The sequence below is a fragment of the Patella vulgata genome, chromosome 8 (genome assembly GCF_932274485.2).
Source record: "Patella vulgata chromosome 8, xgPatVulg1.2, whole genome shotgun sequence".
In the NCBI taxonomy this organism is placed as follows: Eukaryota; Metazoa; Mollusca; class Gastropoda; family Patellidae; genus Patella; species Patella vulgata.
The window spans coordinates 25,437,729-25,454,303 of NC_065886.2; the positions used below are offsets into that span (position 1 = coordinate 25,437,729).

Genomic DNA, 16,575 nt, shown 5'->3' on the forward strand with positions numbered 1-16,575 from the left:
GAATAATAAAGCTATTTCGATCATACAAATCACAAAACTATTCATTTATGTATACATTTTAATCATATATTTACATTAAGAATTCCTATTGTCTTATATATTCAAAGCCCAATCGAAGTATCCATAATATTACATTGATCTATGAATGCAGTGCGTATAGACATCGAGGCTGCGATTGAGGGTGGCTGCAATATTCAATTAATATTTATTGCTGACAGAATATTTGTATGGTCAACAGCACACAGCTAAGATACATGTATTAGTTATTTTAAGAAGAAAAAATATTGATTCCTTTGATCCAACACATTAATATGTTTTTACATGTCAAGATACCAAGATTTTTATTAATGATTTTGTACTCTGTTGGAACTCTATTCAGATAAAAAAAATATTTGGCAGTATTTCACGCAGATCATGTTATACATGTAATGTCTTGAAGCAATGAAAATAAAAGAAACCAGTATGAAATATAATTTTTAAAGGACTACTGACTTTAACCCATCACCTATTCCAGTTGCCATCAGACATGATGATTACAACATGTTCTACTCATTAACCTTCCCATACCATAAAAAACACTCAACTCATGGATTTTTAAGGAACAAAAAAATGTCTGGCTGGCTAATATAACACGATATCCTAGGTTTCTGTAGAGTGATAAATCTTAATTATTTTATGTCAAGACTCATTCACTACAAAACTTTGACATAGTATAATCATCGGACTTTATAGTCCAGACTTATTGGACAAGCAGTATATTGGAAATTCAATAATATTATTACACAAATGTTCTATAGTTCAAATAAAATTTTATGACAATATAAAAGTACAATAAAGCTTGTGAGCTAAGTTAACTTCCCTAATATATAAGAAGTGTTATCAGGTGTTCCAAAGCAAGCATATCATGTCTCATAATCACAATCAATAATGTTCAGCACTTTAGAAATGATTATTATTAGTCATACCCTAGAGAAAGGTAGCAATGTCGACCAGTGGAACGATTGACCCAAAATAATTTTGCATAATTTGTTTTCTATTTGAAAAAAAAAGTAAATTTAAAACTGGATGAAAATGTCTGAAAACAATGGCATATAAATATATTAGATATTGTTTAGTTTATCTTAACTCAATTAGTCTATATACATACTTTAAAAACCACAGTTCCCTTCCCTGTTTTACAAACAACAGAACTTCTGCATCATTAGTATATCCTTTAGTCTATAATTCACCACATGGTATTGTCATTAGTCTTGAACTAAAATAGGTTCCTTAAAAGACCTGATGGAAATCAGCTGTGACCTTTCTATGACCATTAATGTTTGTTCTGCAGTATGTCACAGCATGTAATCACTGAAATTTATGAATTATTTCCTTGAAAAGGACATTACAATCAAGTTCTGGTAATAAAATCAGTACTAGCACACTACTAAATCTACCTTTTAACTATAAACACATTGCCTACCAACAATAAGCCAATGAAACCATTTACACAGATATTTAGACCAATCAGTTTCTGGCACCACTGGGACCTTTAACCTATGAAGACTGTACCAACCTTTGACCTTTAAGGGAGGCAGTGGAGTATTAGAGTTTTATTGCTGGTGTTTGGTGACAGATGGAGTGGATTTCATGTTTTCTCCAACAGAACTGACATAGGGACATTATAATGACAGATTCATTCAAGGATAACATAAACTTGTAGAATTAAATTACAGCACTGTAAATATAGTGGAAAGTAAGCCGATGATGAAAACGACATGAAATTCTGCAATGAATCATGACATTTTTTTTTACGTTTTACTAAATATCATGAACAAACGATAATGTGGTTTTGTTTCACCAACCTTCTTGTGTAAGTGGGAATATCTTGTACAAACCAATTATGTTTTAAAATTCCTAACACCTTCATAAAACACAATAATTATCTGATGGCATGTTTACAGGAAAAAACAAATTGCACTTGATTCAATCTAAGAGACATTTATCACCTCAGAATGACTTGAAATGCTCAAACTAAATTGCAAAACTTTGTAAATGTCTGTAAAGATGTGAAAAATATATTACCATGTTAAAAACACTGACAAGTTTTGGCGTTGGTGGATTTAGTTGGAAACCTGATCTGTACACAAAAATAGCCCAGTACATTGTTGTTAAGCCAACAAACTAAGATCAATGTTGTTTAGAATCTAGAGTGTTAAAGCTCCTGATACAACCTTTAACTCTATTCCTCTAATTACTAAACATTGGTCTTTGGTGAAAGATTGTTTCTCTCTAATTGATTTACACTAAACTTTCAGCTACATTTACATTTCTTCTACATATGTTTTCCCTTTCTGTCTTATCACAAACATGCTTTATGTAAATTGCTGTTAGTGTTTGTTGTTGGATTTTTTCTACCCATATATTCTATTGTCCTACATCTGATTTAAAGAAACAGGGGCCTGTTTCACGAAATTTTAACTAAGATAAAATCCAAATTTTAGTAATTTGATTGGATAATATTAGATTGATTTTAGTGCTTAGCCAATCAAAATTGAAGTATCTACTAAAATTGGATTTTATCTTTAGTTAAAATTTCGAGAAACAGGGCCCAGGACTCATTTCAAAATAATAAAAAAACATAATCATGAACCCCATTTACCATACAAAAATGGAAAGGTACTCAGTCCATTGCAACAATTCCACAACATTTTTAGTTGTGCAAATGGATCTAACCAGCATTGTTTATAAAACTTAACAAATTTTATCAAGAGCCAGATACGGACCTGTCGGACATGGTATGGTGCACTTTTTCCAGGCTCAGTATGAATAGGGTTAAACAAGGTTACACCTTCATTTAGCCTGTCAGTAAAATATTGTAAAATTGCAATGCTCAAATGTCATAATGTCTTTTTGGTAAAATTTTTCACATTATACTGCCATACATGTTGACACATTAAAATAAATGATTCAATTCACACTGATCAGCAGTGAATATTCGCTAGGCCGCTACAATCACTGAGAACGATGACATCGGTGCAGGTTAATTAGCTCATAATATTAACTTTTTTCCTTCTGAAAATTAAATTCTAGACATTTTTTTTGAAGTATTAGAAAAATAGAAAAAGGTGTTTGAAGTATATCTGGATAAAAATTATTTCCTATTTAGTGCAGTAGTGGGTATATAAAATAAGTAAAAGGCACCATTCTTCCTGTACCAGTTTACACTACCACGTCTTATGTAACAGTGCACGTGCCATCGAGCCAATGATCGACAATGTATGATGTGACGTCACATGTAGAAGGCATACTTGAACTTATAAAGGTAAGTCATCTTATACAGATTGTCTTAAATTAAGTAAGAAATAAAATCTGGTTGTTTACTGGTAATATTAATCAGAATGTTAGCTAATTTCATTTTAAAAATCGTATCAGATTATATCTTTTAATCAGATAAGCAAACAACAATTTACACATAATAACAGACTTAAAGGCACAACAAGCTAGATTGTTTACATATAATTTAAAAAGTCAAAAACATGTACTATTTTGAAGTACAGACTGTTGTTATGCAATCAAACATATCTGAGTATAAAAAGAAAATCCATGTAAAACTGGCTAGTTTGTGTGAAAAAGATAGCACAATATAATCTATATATTCTTTCAAGAGATAAAGATGGCAGTTGCGAAAACTAGCCAAGCTGAGGGAGAATGCATTTACCATATAAAATATCAAAGACAAAGTAAATACTGGAATTATCCCCTGCCCACTTATTCTTTTTGCAGTTTAGTCTCAGAATCTGGCGTATGTTTAAGTCTCTCACTTTTTTCATGTCCGCTCACGATCATGTTTATCAACATATACATTAAGTGCTCCCTAATGCAAAGAGGTCAGACAATCTGCATGTGAAACCTTTGACATCACTCGAGCAGACAGCCCTAATCATCGGGCTGGCAATTAGTGACACCCTCTCATTTTTGTCCTGTGAGTGCTCCATTGGTGTTTTTTTTTTAGGAAATTCAGTATTTTTCTAGTAAGACTGGGTGTCTCTACTTTTTATATACAAAAATTGCAATACTTTCATTGGAAATAACCACCAGATATATACTTTTGTCTAAATGCATCTTTAAACTCACCATAATCACTTGTTGGACCAAAATGATTTCTAATTGTTCATGGTCCAATTATGTTTACAATGAAATTACAAGACAATAAACTGCATGTACATGCATCTATGTACAATTAGATTTGTTTTCCAATCAACAGCATTTGCTGTACATCATTACAAATGCTGTTGAATACCATTTATATATTTTTATATAAGAGACATTATCACCATTGATATAACAAATATTGCGATTTAAAAAAACAAACTATTTGACAATATCTGTAGAACATAATTTTAATTGGAAGTTGACAATAACAATAAAATCAACCATGTATGAAATCAAATTGAGAAGTTAGACATACTGTATTGAGGCAGTCTATTATTTATACATGTAACTAGAATACTTTGATAGGAACTCCTGACACAAAAATCAATTGTATCATATCTTCACAATCTCAAAATTGTATAACCCTTTTAAACATTTTTTTAACAATTGTTAATTATTCAATCTGTCACATTGAGGTTGACATCAACTGTACAAAACAAAAACAAAGCCCCAATATAATTAATGTACTAGTAGTTTCAAATATAAACTAACATGTACAAAATCACGACTCATAAATTACACAATGCATCAAAGGCTTCAAATTTTATATGAAACAACCAGCATTGTTACATGTTTATTAATGTATCATACCAGCTACATGTTTATTAATTACTCAACTATTAAATGGATTCAATTAGGATTCCAAATGACTGGGCAAAAATAATGAAAACAAAATAAATTACATCATTGTTTCAGTTGGTTGTTGGTATTGCACACTTCAACCGGAACGTTTGGTCACAGTTTGTTAATACAATTAACATAAGAATGTTATACCGCACCTTCTTTTAGCATACAAACCAAACATAAGATAATTATGTTTGCTTTTAATAAATGTGCTAATTAACTGAGATACATATAAATTACCTAACTACTACCTAACTAAGAACTACCAATATGAACCTACCTCCACATGTTGAAGGAGATGAAACATATTGATTGAACTAGACGATACACAGTACTAATGGAGGATAGGATAGACATTTTTTTCCTCAGTTGAAGTGAAATTAAGTAGGTATGATGAATTAATTAAATCTGGTATCATAGTTGATGATAGAATGATAGAAACATTAATATAATTAACAGTACATACACCTATTTCAACATTATTTAATAACTTTAACACTGCATTATATGAGTAGGGGGTCAGAAACAAGGAGATTGCTTTCTGCCATTTAAAAAATCTGGAAGGCGGTGGCTCCATCAATTACAGAATTCCCGATTGTCTGATCTATGTTACAGTTGGAAATCTTTTCATCTGTTTTCTTTGCTGGCTAGTTTATATTTTCTACAGATGTAAAAATGTGGTAATGGAAGCTTCAGTTGTATACCACTAACTGGTACCATTTTTTTTCTCAGCCAAACTGAAGACAGAACTAACTAGAATCAGGAAACAATATAATTCATCTCTGTTGGAGATTGGCTTGTGTCTGCCCAACAAACAATCAAAGAGAGTTTTTCTTCATAGTTGGTAGGTAAAGATTGGCTTGGTTTACACTTAACTTACAGTTGATGCTATAAGAATTGTTTTTGTCTGAGTAAAGATTTCAGTTGAAAGCCAGCTGCCAATTTTTCCCTTACATATACACATACCATTGTTATTTTTTTTATCTGCTCATCAATGTTATTTTAGCTAAGACATGTGTCCACAACACAGCAAACCTCAACTTTGTGTTTGAATGCAATTAGGCTAAGTAAAACACGGGGAGACTACAGTGAAATAAAATAAAAGCTTCTATCCGTAAGTGTTTGTACCCATTTTAAATTCTAGTTAGTAAATATGGCACTAAATCTATCTTATGTACAAATTGATTAATTAAAGAGAAAAATCATGTTTTTGGGGGTTAAAATACAAGTAGAAAGATCCTAGCAGGATTCCAGAAGCCTTCAAGTAGCCATAATAGAACCTATCCCCAGGTAACAATTTCTGAATCCTAATATACCCTGGAGAGTGACTGTTTATCAGATTCGTATAAATTGGTGTTCAAAGTCATGAATGAGACAAATATCTTCCATTTACAACTAGTTACATGGAAGATAATTTGATGATGAAAAGCACCAAGAAACTGATTTAAACCAAAAACCCAGAAGTAAGAGATTCTACACAGATTTGATAGGAAAGAAAGAATAATTGAAAAAGATTTTGACTTCAATATTTTGACTATATGATAAATGTGTATTTGACAGACTTATTTCATCTTAGTTCTGATAAAAATGAATAATCGGATGGATAGTGTCTCCTAGCATTATACCTTATTATAGCAAGTTAATAAAGATATTTTAGTCTAAAGATATACATTTGTTGGAATTGGTTTACATTTATCAGCAAAACCCATATGATATTGGATAAAAACATATCTAAATTCGACAAAAATTATTACAGATATATCTCCCAACACCCAGAAATCACTATTCACCATGGATTGGTTATCAAATATGGTTTGCTAGAATTAATTTGTATCACTGCCTGTAGAATCGTTATTTAAGTGAAATAAAATGAAGAGGGCTCTACTTTTCTCCACTAACAGTGAGACAGCGTTTCTTACAGTTTTGGGGGTATTAATCTCCATCAATAATAAAACATTACTTTTAAGTTCACATCAACTAATGATCAAATCTTTTTTTTCTACACATCCATTCACAGGTTTAGCAAATCTAGACAATATTTTTATGATATAGTAGAGAAATAGCTTTAGAAGTAAATCAGGTACCTTTGTTTTCGAACTACCATTCATGAAACAAAGTTCCTCTCTTGAGACAAATTTAATACACCCTTGTATCATAAGAATGGACATAATTGTAGATAATTTGCATCTATGTATATAACAGGTGCACATTGTGGTGCACTGCATCTGGTTATTTAAACTTTTCAGAAATCAAACTTTTGATTACAAGTATTTAACATCACAATATACATGAATAGTTTAAATCCTACTATTCATGCATACAGCTATAATTTCTAAATAATATGATATATAGCTAGTTAGAGATTATATATCTATCATATTTATATTAATCAGAATGGTAGTCAAATCACAGCAATAAGATAAAACTTGTTCCACTAAATATCCTCTAATTTGCTTAAGTAGAATTGGTGGCAAACATCCAACTCAACAGGTGAGAAATGTAACTGTCAGATGGGAAACTTTCTATACACCACTATTAACTTACAAAACTCCAGTCTATTTTACTTTACCATCGCCATCAAGAAAATACTCAGAATTACTGAGAGTCCTGTTCCACGTTTTGATACTTCAACACACCAGGGGTAAGATTCTATTTTAGAAACTTCCTGCTTGGATCTGATTAAAATTGGGAGTCCCATGTTACTTTTAATTCTAAAATAAATTTCTAACTGTAAGATTTTAAAGTAGTAGTAAACACTGTGCTGATGCGAATCTAAATGTATAAATCATTTGACATATATTTTCTTGATCATTGGAATTCAGAGCCTTAACCAGGGATCTTAATTGGTTGTTTTTTGTCGGCTTTAGTCACTTGATAAAACAAAAAAAACAGCCACTATGGTATCATAATTCAATCCACTTTCGGCTAAATTACAACGGTTAATTATTATTTGTGATTAAGAAGTCAATCAAGCTTGTTGACTACAGTAACAGTCATACATTAGTGAGAATAGACCATGTGGTTTATAATCCGAATAATCAGTACATTTAGTGGTAATTTTGATAATCTGGTAAAAAAACAAAACAAACTTGCAGAATACGATATTCATAACAGGTCCAGTAAGTTGCCTTTGTAAAAATAAGCCATATGGTGAATGTAAAGACGATCTCTGCATAGATTGTAAATATCGGGGATTAAGCGTAGTCATATGAAATTGAATTCCAGGTAGATATTAAAATAATAATTAGATCATAAATTTGATGGATTAACTGCCCAGTTGTTAGTTAAATTTAAATCTTCATTGATAGAGCAAAATCGAGAAACAGTCATTAATAAAATATTTTTCCGACAGAATCTCCAATGCCGAATCCCGATGACACATGACATTGATTGGAATTAGGTCAATGGTCAATAAACCAGCAATTCTAGCTTTAGTTTTAAATAGAGTTTACAGTAATGATTTTTTATGTTATACACATGCCGACAGAAGCTTGATTTTAAAAATATTGTCCTTATTATTAAGGCTATATGGCATAGTCATGTGGAATTTTATTTTAAAGTAATTTCAATTATACTTCTCCACCTATGTCCTCCCCAAATAGAATGAAACTAGCTTTACCACAATTTATATAATATAATACATTAAAGATACATTATGCAGAGCTAAATCTGCCTATTGCATGTCTTTTTCCTGGTTTCAGATGTTTAATTTATTCACATGACAAGCTCAAAATCACCCCCCAAAAAATGCAGCCCTTACCCCATTGCTCTAATCCTTTCTTATGACCCATACTGAATTTCCTTGCTGTGATCTATGTTTATTAAAATTTCATATCAGTTCTTTAGACAAGGATTTTTTAAAATTTAGAAATACAAACTTTTTGAAGAGAGAAATACACTATTACAATTCTAATAATATCTTTCTTATTAGGAAAATATTAACTTTTCTAAGTACATGTACATCTTCAAAACCCCAGCAAAATACATATTATCATGTAACAAATGCAGATTTCTTTATTCCGTCAATAAAATGCAGAAAGAACAGAATCATGCAGAGCTTTTGCATTGATTTTCAGTACTGGCCAAATATACACCAGTAGTCTCCCTTGATATTCTTTTAGATCAAAAAAGTGGAGCACTTCACATCATCAAAGACTGACATCATACAATTGTGATTTCTGTACCTGAAACATTGGTTTTGTTCGTTTTGTCAATGGATACAAGGATTCAGACACTTGGATTCGCCTTTGTAAATTTAATTATTTTCTAAAAAAAAGAATTTTAGCAAATTTATTGTAAAACTGTAATTTATTTTTTAAAGCTCTAAAAATACAATAATCGGAAATCTGCTAAATTTAGAAATAGCACCCATGTGGTTTGATAAGAAGTTTTTTTATTTGCGTGAAACTATTCCGACACCCTTATAGTCATATCCAGACATCCATTAAAAACCATGCAGATATAGATATCTGGGTATTACGGTAGAATGGCACAAGGCTTGTGGAATAGTTTGTAAATTGATGGTAAAACAATATAATAGATAGCTATTAAACCATAATGATGATTTATGATCAAGTTATGACGGTGATTTATCTTGAGATCATTCACTTACTTTGAGAAGCTAAATCCACTTTTTCTACAACCTTAACAGAGGTTAAACACATTATCATACACTAACTTATGATGTATGACAGCTCAATAACAGGAAAGAAACATGAACAGATCATAGAGCAACTCCACCACCCCATCCTAAAACCCCAGGGGGAGTGGTTCACACAATCATAGCTTCAAAAAATAGACACTAAGACATTTAACTGAAAATTTATAATCCTCCCATTGCCATTATCTACTTATATTTAACAGGTCCACATACATGTGCTTATTTAAATTCAACATCAATACCCTATCACATTAAATATATCTGAAATGTATATTTAAATACAATTACGGTTCACATTCAAAATGCTATACAAGTTTTGTATTCATAATTCATAAAGAAAAAAAAAAGATTTTTCACTGGTGCAAAGGATTTACATTTTTTACTTTTTCTTCTGAACCTCTTGATAGATTTCATTGACAACCAATTTTCAACTATTGAATTCAACCAAATGTAGTAGATATGTTTCATGGTAATACTTATTCAGATTTAATCTGCACCATTTTTGTGCATTTTCAACTTTTTCTTCTAAACTATTTGATGGATTTTAACCAAATTTGGTAGATATGTTTCTCAGCAGACATTTTATCCTTATCGAGAGACATGAACACGACGATATAATACAAAAATCATTAACATATTGATAGAAATTAAACAGCAATGGGAAAATAAGAATAAACTTCAAGTAAATCAGATAATACTATAGCATTCACAAGATTGTACAAATTCAGCAAGGGCAGTAACTCCAGATTTAATCTGAAGAGTGCGAAGTAAATGTGAGCAGATCGAATGATAACTTTTGCCACTTAAAGATCAAGAGCAATAACTCTGGTAGTTATTACTATTACTAAAAATATACAAATTTCAATGCTTGTTTTCTATACTAAAATTAATCTTAATAATAACATCAGGTAGCCTCTAAAGTGTTTATTCATCATTCTCAAAACCATGAAAATTTAGCCAAGTTGCATCAAGAAATTAACAAAAAGCACATCCACATTACACTGAATATATCTTAAATATTTATTTTAAGAAATTATTTCATCGAAGCAAAAATTCCCTTTGGAAATATATAGTACAACTGGACACCATTTATTAGGTCACATCCCAAGGGATCAGAACGGTCAAATATAATCCTGACTAGACTTTTCACTCTAAATACATAAAGGATTAATAAAAGTTCAGCAGAAATGAAAATATAAGGTTGGTCCAGCTACACAATACAGATATTACATACTTAGGTTGTTCACCAAAGAGGTAAAATATAATGGTACATGTGTTATGTTTCAGAATGGATATTAAACATTGTACTGGTATGTTCTATGGAATTTTTAATTATTCAAGTACTGGTATTTTCAAATAAATCTGTGAAATTATTTATATATATGAGTATAAAGTGATTTACATTCAATTTCTAAAATTTTATTGCAATTTCTGATTAGTCCATTTTAGATGGGGTTTTTTCTATTACTATTTTTATGTTTGTGGATCAGGTATGTTTAATTACTTCCACATTGTCTTCTAGGATGTTTTTCTCTGTTCATTATAAGTGGCACTCGATACCATTATGTGCATAAACTATGCAACTTTCTGTGCCAATATTAAAATTTTCATTGTGTCTTAAATATTGGAAAATTAGGATCCCATATTTTCATGGTAAGATAACTACTTCAATACTGATATAAATGGACTAACATTGAGAGAGAGAGAGAAAGAGAGAGAGAGAGAAAGAGAGAGAGAGAGAGTTGGGGTTTAACATCCACTAGACACTAACTAGGTCATTTCAGGACTAACATATGGTTCAATTTTATTTCAATAATTTGCTTGCGTGTTGGGGTCTTCAGCAGTGGGAGGAAACCGGAGGACCCGGAGAAAACCCATGAGGTTGAACAGGTGACCCTACTCCTTGTTACGTACAACCGTGGAATTAAAACCATGCCAGTTAACTCAATGACAGACCTTATGATATAGCGTGCACCTGCTAATCATTCAGCCATCCAACCCCTCGGATCAACATTGAATCGTAATCCGTGTTTTTAATTTCAAATATTATGGATAATATTGAGTTAGAAGTTTAGATTCTGTTGAATTTTACATGCACTGTTCACTACAATAATATAACGGTTTTAAAGTAAAACTGTTTATAGTATAGTTAGTTGCGTGCTCTAAAACATAATTAAACTTTAATATGTTGAAGCATGCAAATGCAGACTGAGTGGGCTATAAGATAGTTGTTATCCTTACGTCTATCCACATCTCATTCAATAGATTACATCACAGAGATAATGAATTAAATTATTTAAACAAAATATATCTTTGGTTTAATCTAACAAAGGCCATATCTTTAACACCATTTGCACTACCTTAAATTGAGTATAAAGGAATGTGGACTGCTACCAGAAATTGATAATAAATGAGTGTGGATGTTGTACCAGAAATTTAAATAAAAGTATAGAAGTAGTACCAACTAGATACAGCACCACTATTACATTGTACAATAATTTAACCAGACTAAAATTTTTCCTCTGAACAATTAACGTATCTAGTAAGTCTAGGTACTAAATTCCAATGAGACTTAGTCCTTAGGCATGCCCAATACAAATGAGATGGGGGAAAAAAATCCAAGAAATTACTTGACATTCATTGACATAATGTTCGGTACTCAACACATCTTCATTTTAACCTGTCAGAATAAGATCAGTTATATCAGTTGCAATGACTTGCTTGTCATCCTGAAATCGTAATTTGTTAATATTGAATGCTAAGCCATCCACTTAAAACACTTTACTGACCAGAACTTTTGAGTCACCAAAAATATCAACTACTGCTCCAATTCTAAGTGAACAGAAACTCACATTCAGGAAAAGTAATTAAGAATAAGAGTTCATGTATTTTTCATAACATCCCTAATGTTAAAAGAGTTAGAATTGGAGAGAGTCTGCAACTATGTCAAATTGTACTCCTGCTTCATTTTAACCCAAATCTAAATTCCATAAAACAGACTACCATACTCTATTTTGTTGTGCAAAGAGCTATAAGGAAGTTGGAGCTATGCAATAAAATCTACCGGTACTAACCTTACAGAATTTGAAAACCATACTAACAATATCTGTGCATGGGGCAACAGGCTAGAGACCTGATGTATTTCATGATGAATTTGCTGTTTAGGTCTACTGTTAGGGCTCACAGACAAAACTTACCCTGAGGCTTATGACATTAGGCAGATGGATCAATGCTTGGCATTTCTTTAAATCAAGTTGCAAAATCCAACTTTGGTTTAAGAATGGCATGGAATAGGGGTTAATGTTTCGTCAGCACATACTATACATTTTTATGGTTATGTGAATTTTGCTTGGACATTCATGTTTCTACACTTCTTTGAACTACCACATAATCTTGAAAGTGCATGCCAATGTGTACATGACTAGGTACAGTCATTCTAATCGAGAGGCTGATTACAATCAGCTTGACTACTGTGGTACCTCTAGTTTAAAAGATAAGAGAAGGTTTTTTGACCCGTTTTTGTCCAGTAATTGTATATAAAAAAAAACCATGAAAATATTACATTAACATTTCATCTCTTCAGTGACTTTCTGATCTCACCAGGTTCTTCAGAAATGTCAATAGAGACCATGTATGTTATCACAAAATCAAAATAAAGCAGCACATCTAACCGGAAAGGACATTGTAGATATTAAACCATTACTTTGGAACATCATATAGCCTATAGGCAAGTTGCCCATACTTTCTGAGATTATTATATCTTCCAGTAGTTTAGTGTCAAAAGAAAATTTGTCTTGTAGTAACATAATTTCACTTACATGTATCTAATCTTTAGAATATATCCTACTGTCTTTTAGTTCACTAAACAATATTCCACTAGTTGATATATCATCTATGTCTTACTCCATTCTAGATCTACAATACAAAGAAAGATGCCTGTAGCAGTTTATCAAATATTCATTAGTTATTGTAACAGCCAATACTGCCATTCAGCACTTCAGAGACGCTTTTCTTTTGCATGTTAACACAAGAAGAATAGCAGAAGACTTTTCAATGAAGGAAAACATGTCTTGAGACAGTGTTGAGATTCTTAAACAGACCAAGTCTCTTACATCTTCACAATTTTATTGAAAAGATAAACAAAAATTTACAAGCAGAAACAGGAAAACAATCAAGCAAGCAAGATTCATGAATCATTAAACAAACTTTCTACTATTCGATCGAATGCAAATATAAGTAAACCCAATGGATTTCAATTTAATTTTTCAGGTTTACCAATTATTAACTAGATATACCAATTGCACACCAGGTTTATATTTTTACATATTTGTTTCCTATTTATAACCCTGGTTTAAAGAGCAAGAATATAAAACAAAAGAAAATGGTAGATTCTGAGAAAAATGATAGGTAACTGAGAAGTGTTTGAAAAATTAATATTGGTGACATCCCTAGATAAATGCAACAAATAGACTATCTATAAGCTTATTTTTTATTTTCTACTTAGAAATATTATAGAAAATTTAATCATTTTCATTTTGAATCTTCTATCGAATGTCATATTCAAGGTCATTAGAGATTATTATTTGACGGATGCCATTGCCATCTCCACCATAAAACATTTATGTTGAACTCAGTAGAGAGTATAGAAAATAATTTGATAAAGGAGGAGAAACATACATTATTCAACTGGTCATGGATTTATATAACACCTTTTAACATACCTTTCTAATATCATAATGTAATTAAATTCTTTTACATGACTATAAGTAACAATCTGACCCACAAACAAATGCAAACATCACATATTACTATTGTTCGTAAGGTATTGTTTTAATATATTAGACCAGCAGTTGCCATGCAAGATACGCCCACATTTTGTAAGAGATGGATTGAGAACAAGCTAGAAAAAACCATGATGTTTCTTATCATTAGGGGCTATAATCCAGGATATTATGGTCTGAATGCGAGAATACACTTTTCAAGTTTCATCAAAATTGGATAAAAATTGTGACCTCTAGTGTGCCCAAAAGCTAAAAATGTAATTTTTTGTACAATCAGGGGTCATAATCTGTGAAGTTATGGTCCGATACATGCCAATTTCGGAAGAAAACGAGATCTTTGCGAGATAAACCTGCAGAGTATTCACAAACAAATTGTGGACGTCTGGATGGAGGGTGTATATAAAAAAAAAAAAAACATCCTTTTTTCAAAATGCCATCATTATGCAGTAATACTTTTGAACTGTAATAATGACTTTGTTTTTTTTTACACTTAAAAAAAAATGAATTTTAAATAATTTGTTGTATTCTAGCTGTGTTGCACTGGTAGAGTTTATCTTCATTCTGTAACATCCACAATAATGCAATAATAATTACTTGTCAATTTCATAAACAATACCTTAAAAAAATAATTCTGTCTCACAACGCATTATTGCATCTCGTCATACTGCTCAAAATTGTCAACAATCATTCAATTCCTTGTAAAAAAAAAGAAACGGCAAGTTGTAAGCTCAACAATTTGGTTTTCCATAGTGAATTAACATATACTAAACAGCAAAAAAAAAAACGTCCGTACGATTTCAAAATCAGAGAGGCACTTTAATCAAATCATTCTAGTCAACGACTTACTAAATGGATCAAATCAATTTTTTGTGAACAGTATGTTGACTCATTAGTGATTAATTCATCACAATTCCAAAACATTACAAGAAGGTTTAGAGTCTGTACACAGTCTATATATCAGTATCTGGTGTGTCCACCGCGAGTGTCAATGACAGCAGCGCAGTGTCTGTACATTGATGAACGCCATTGGCACCTGGAACCACACTCTCAAAAAAGCCTGGCGCAATCCATCGGCTGTGTTTGGTCTCGGTACGATGTTATTAACTCTCCTCTGAATTTCATCCCAAAGATATTCAATCGGGTTTAAGTCCGGACTACATGCTGGCCAATGCATAACGTTGACACCGATCTGCTGTAGAAAGTCCGGACTACGGGCTGGCCAATGCATAACGTTGACACAGATCTGCTGTAGAAAGTCCCGAGTAACTCTGGCGGTGTGGACACGGGCATTGTCATGCTGGAAAACGTTTTTTCGAAGACGTGCGAAATTTGGTACGATGTGGGGTCTGAGAGCTTGATCGATGTAGTGCACTTCTGTGATGTCACCTCCACTCCCTGGACCAAGATTTTGGAACACCACAGGACCCACTCTCTAGTTCAGGCTGATTCCACCCCAAACCATTATGCTTGGATCTCCCCATGAGTCTCGTTCCATGAAACCATATTCTGGTCCTGCCATCTGCAGTTGATACGCAATACCGTCTCTCATCTGTGAACAGAACAGTTCTCCATTGCCTGTGTTGCCAGTTCTGGTGTTGTTTGCCAAACTGTAGATGTTTACGTCGATGGCGAGGGGTGAGGATCGATCCACAGTAAGGTCTACGTCAATATCTGTACTGACGGGTCTTCCGTGTGTTCCCACCGTCTGACGTTCTGTCTCAGAATGCCTGTGTGAAGGGATTCTTCATGTGCTGTCACTCAACATAGCGGTCTTGTCGCCTTGTGGTAACCCTTGGTCTACCAGTTCGGGGGCAATCATCCGTGGTGTTGGAGGAATGTAGATGGTCCAAACATTGACCTGGAAGTGATTCACAACAGCTTGGGCAGTGTGGCCAGGGTCGAGTCTTCCAAGCGCCTGGTTCCTCTGAGCGGTCGTGAGTCGTGGCATGCGGCTGATATTGTAGTGTGAATGATTCAACCAGGTATGGGGGTGCATTTTATAGTGCTGGTCCTGGTGAACAGCACATGCAGCATGAGTTACATAAAAATCATGGAGAACACATTACCATCTCAGAAGTCAGGTTGCGTTTTTGAGAACATTTCCTGGGTTCAATTTTGTGTTTGGGAAGGAGCCTTATTGCTCAGGTAAAGTTGGTCAAAAATATACAATAAAAACATTTGGCAAGTTTTATGCAATGCGTCTATTCAGAGTAACAAACAAATTTTCTGTTTTATAGATAAGGCAGGCAGAAAAATATGTAAATTATCCATCATAAACTAATAATATATTCGTTTAAAGATGATAGCTACCCTACA

At 32.5% G+C, this 16,575-nt stretch overlaps 1 protein-coding gene across 1 annotated transcript in view; it reads right to left on the reverse strand.

Annotated features, from left to right (window-relative positions):
• Positions 1 to 16,575, reverse strand: part of LOC126830057 (teneurin-m) — a 190,602-nt gene that overhangs the window by 93,463 nt on the left and 80,564 nt on the right. The window contains exon 4 of the mRNA XM_050560271.1: positions 13,297 to 13,393. The gene's annotated coding sequence lies outside the window, so the exon portion shown is untranslated. The remainder of the gene's footprint in view (positions 1 to 13,296; positions 13,394 to 16,575) is intronic.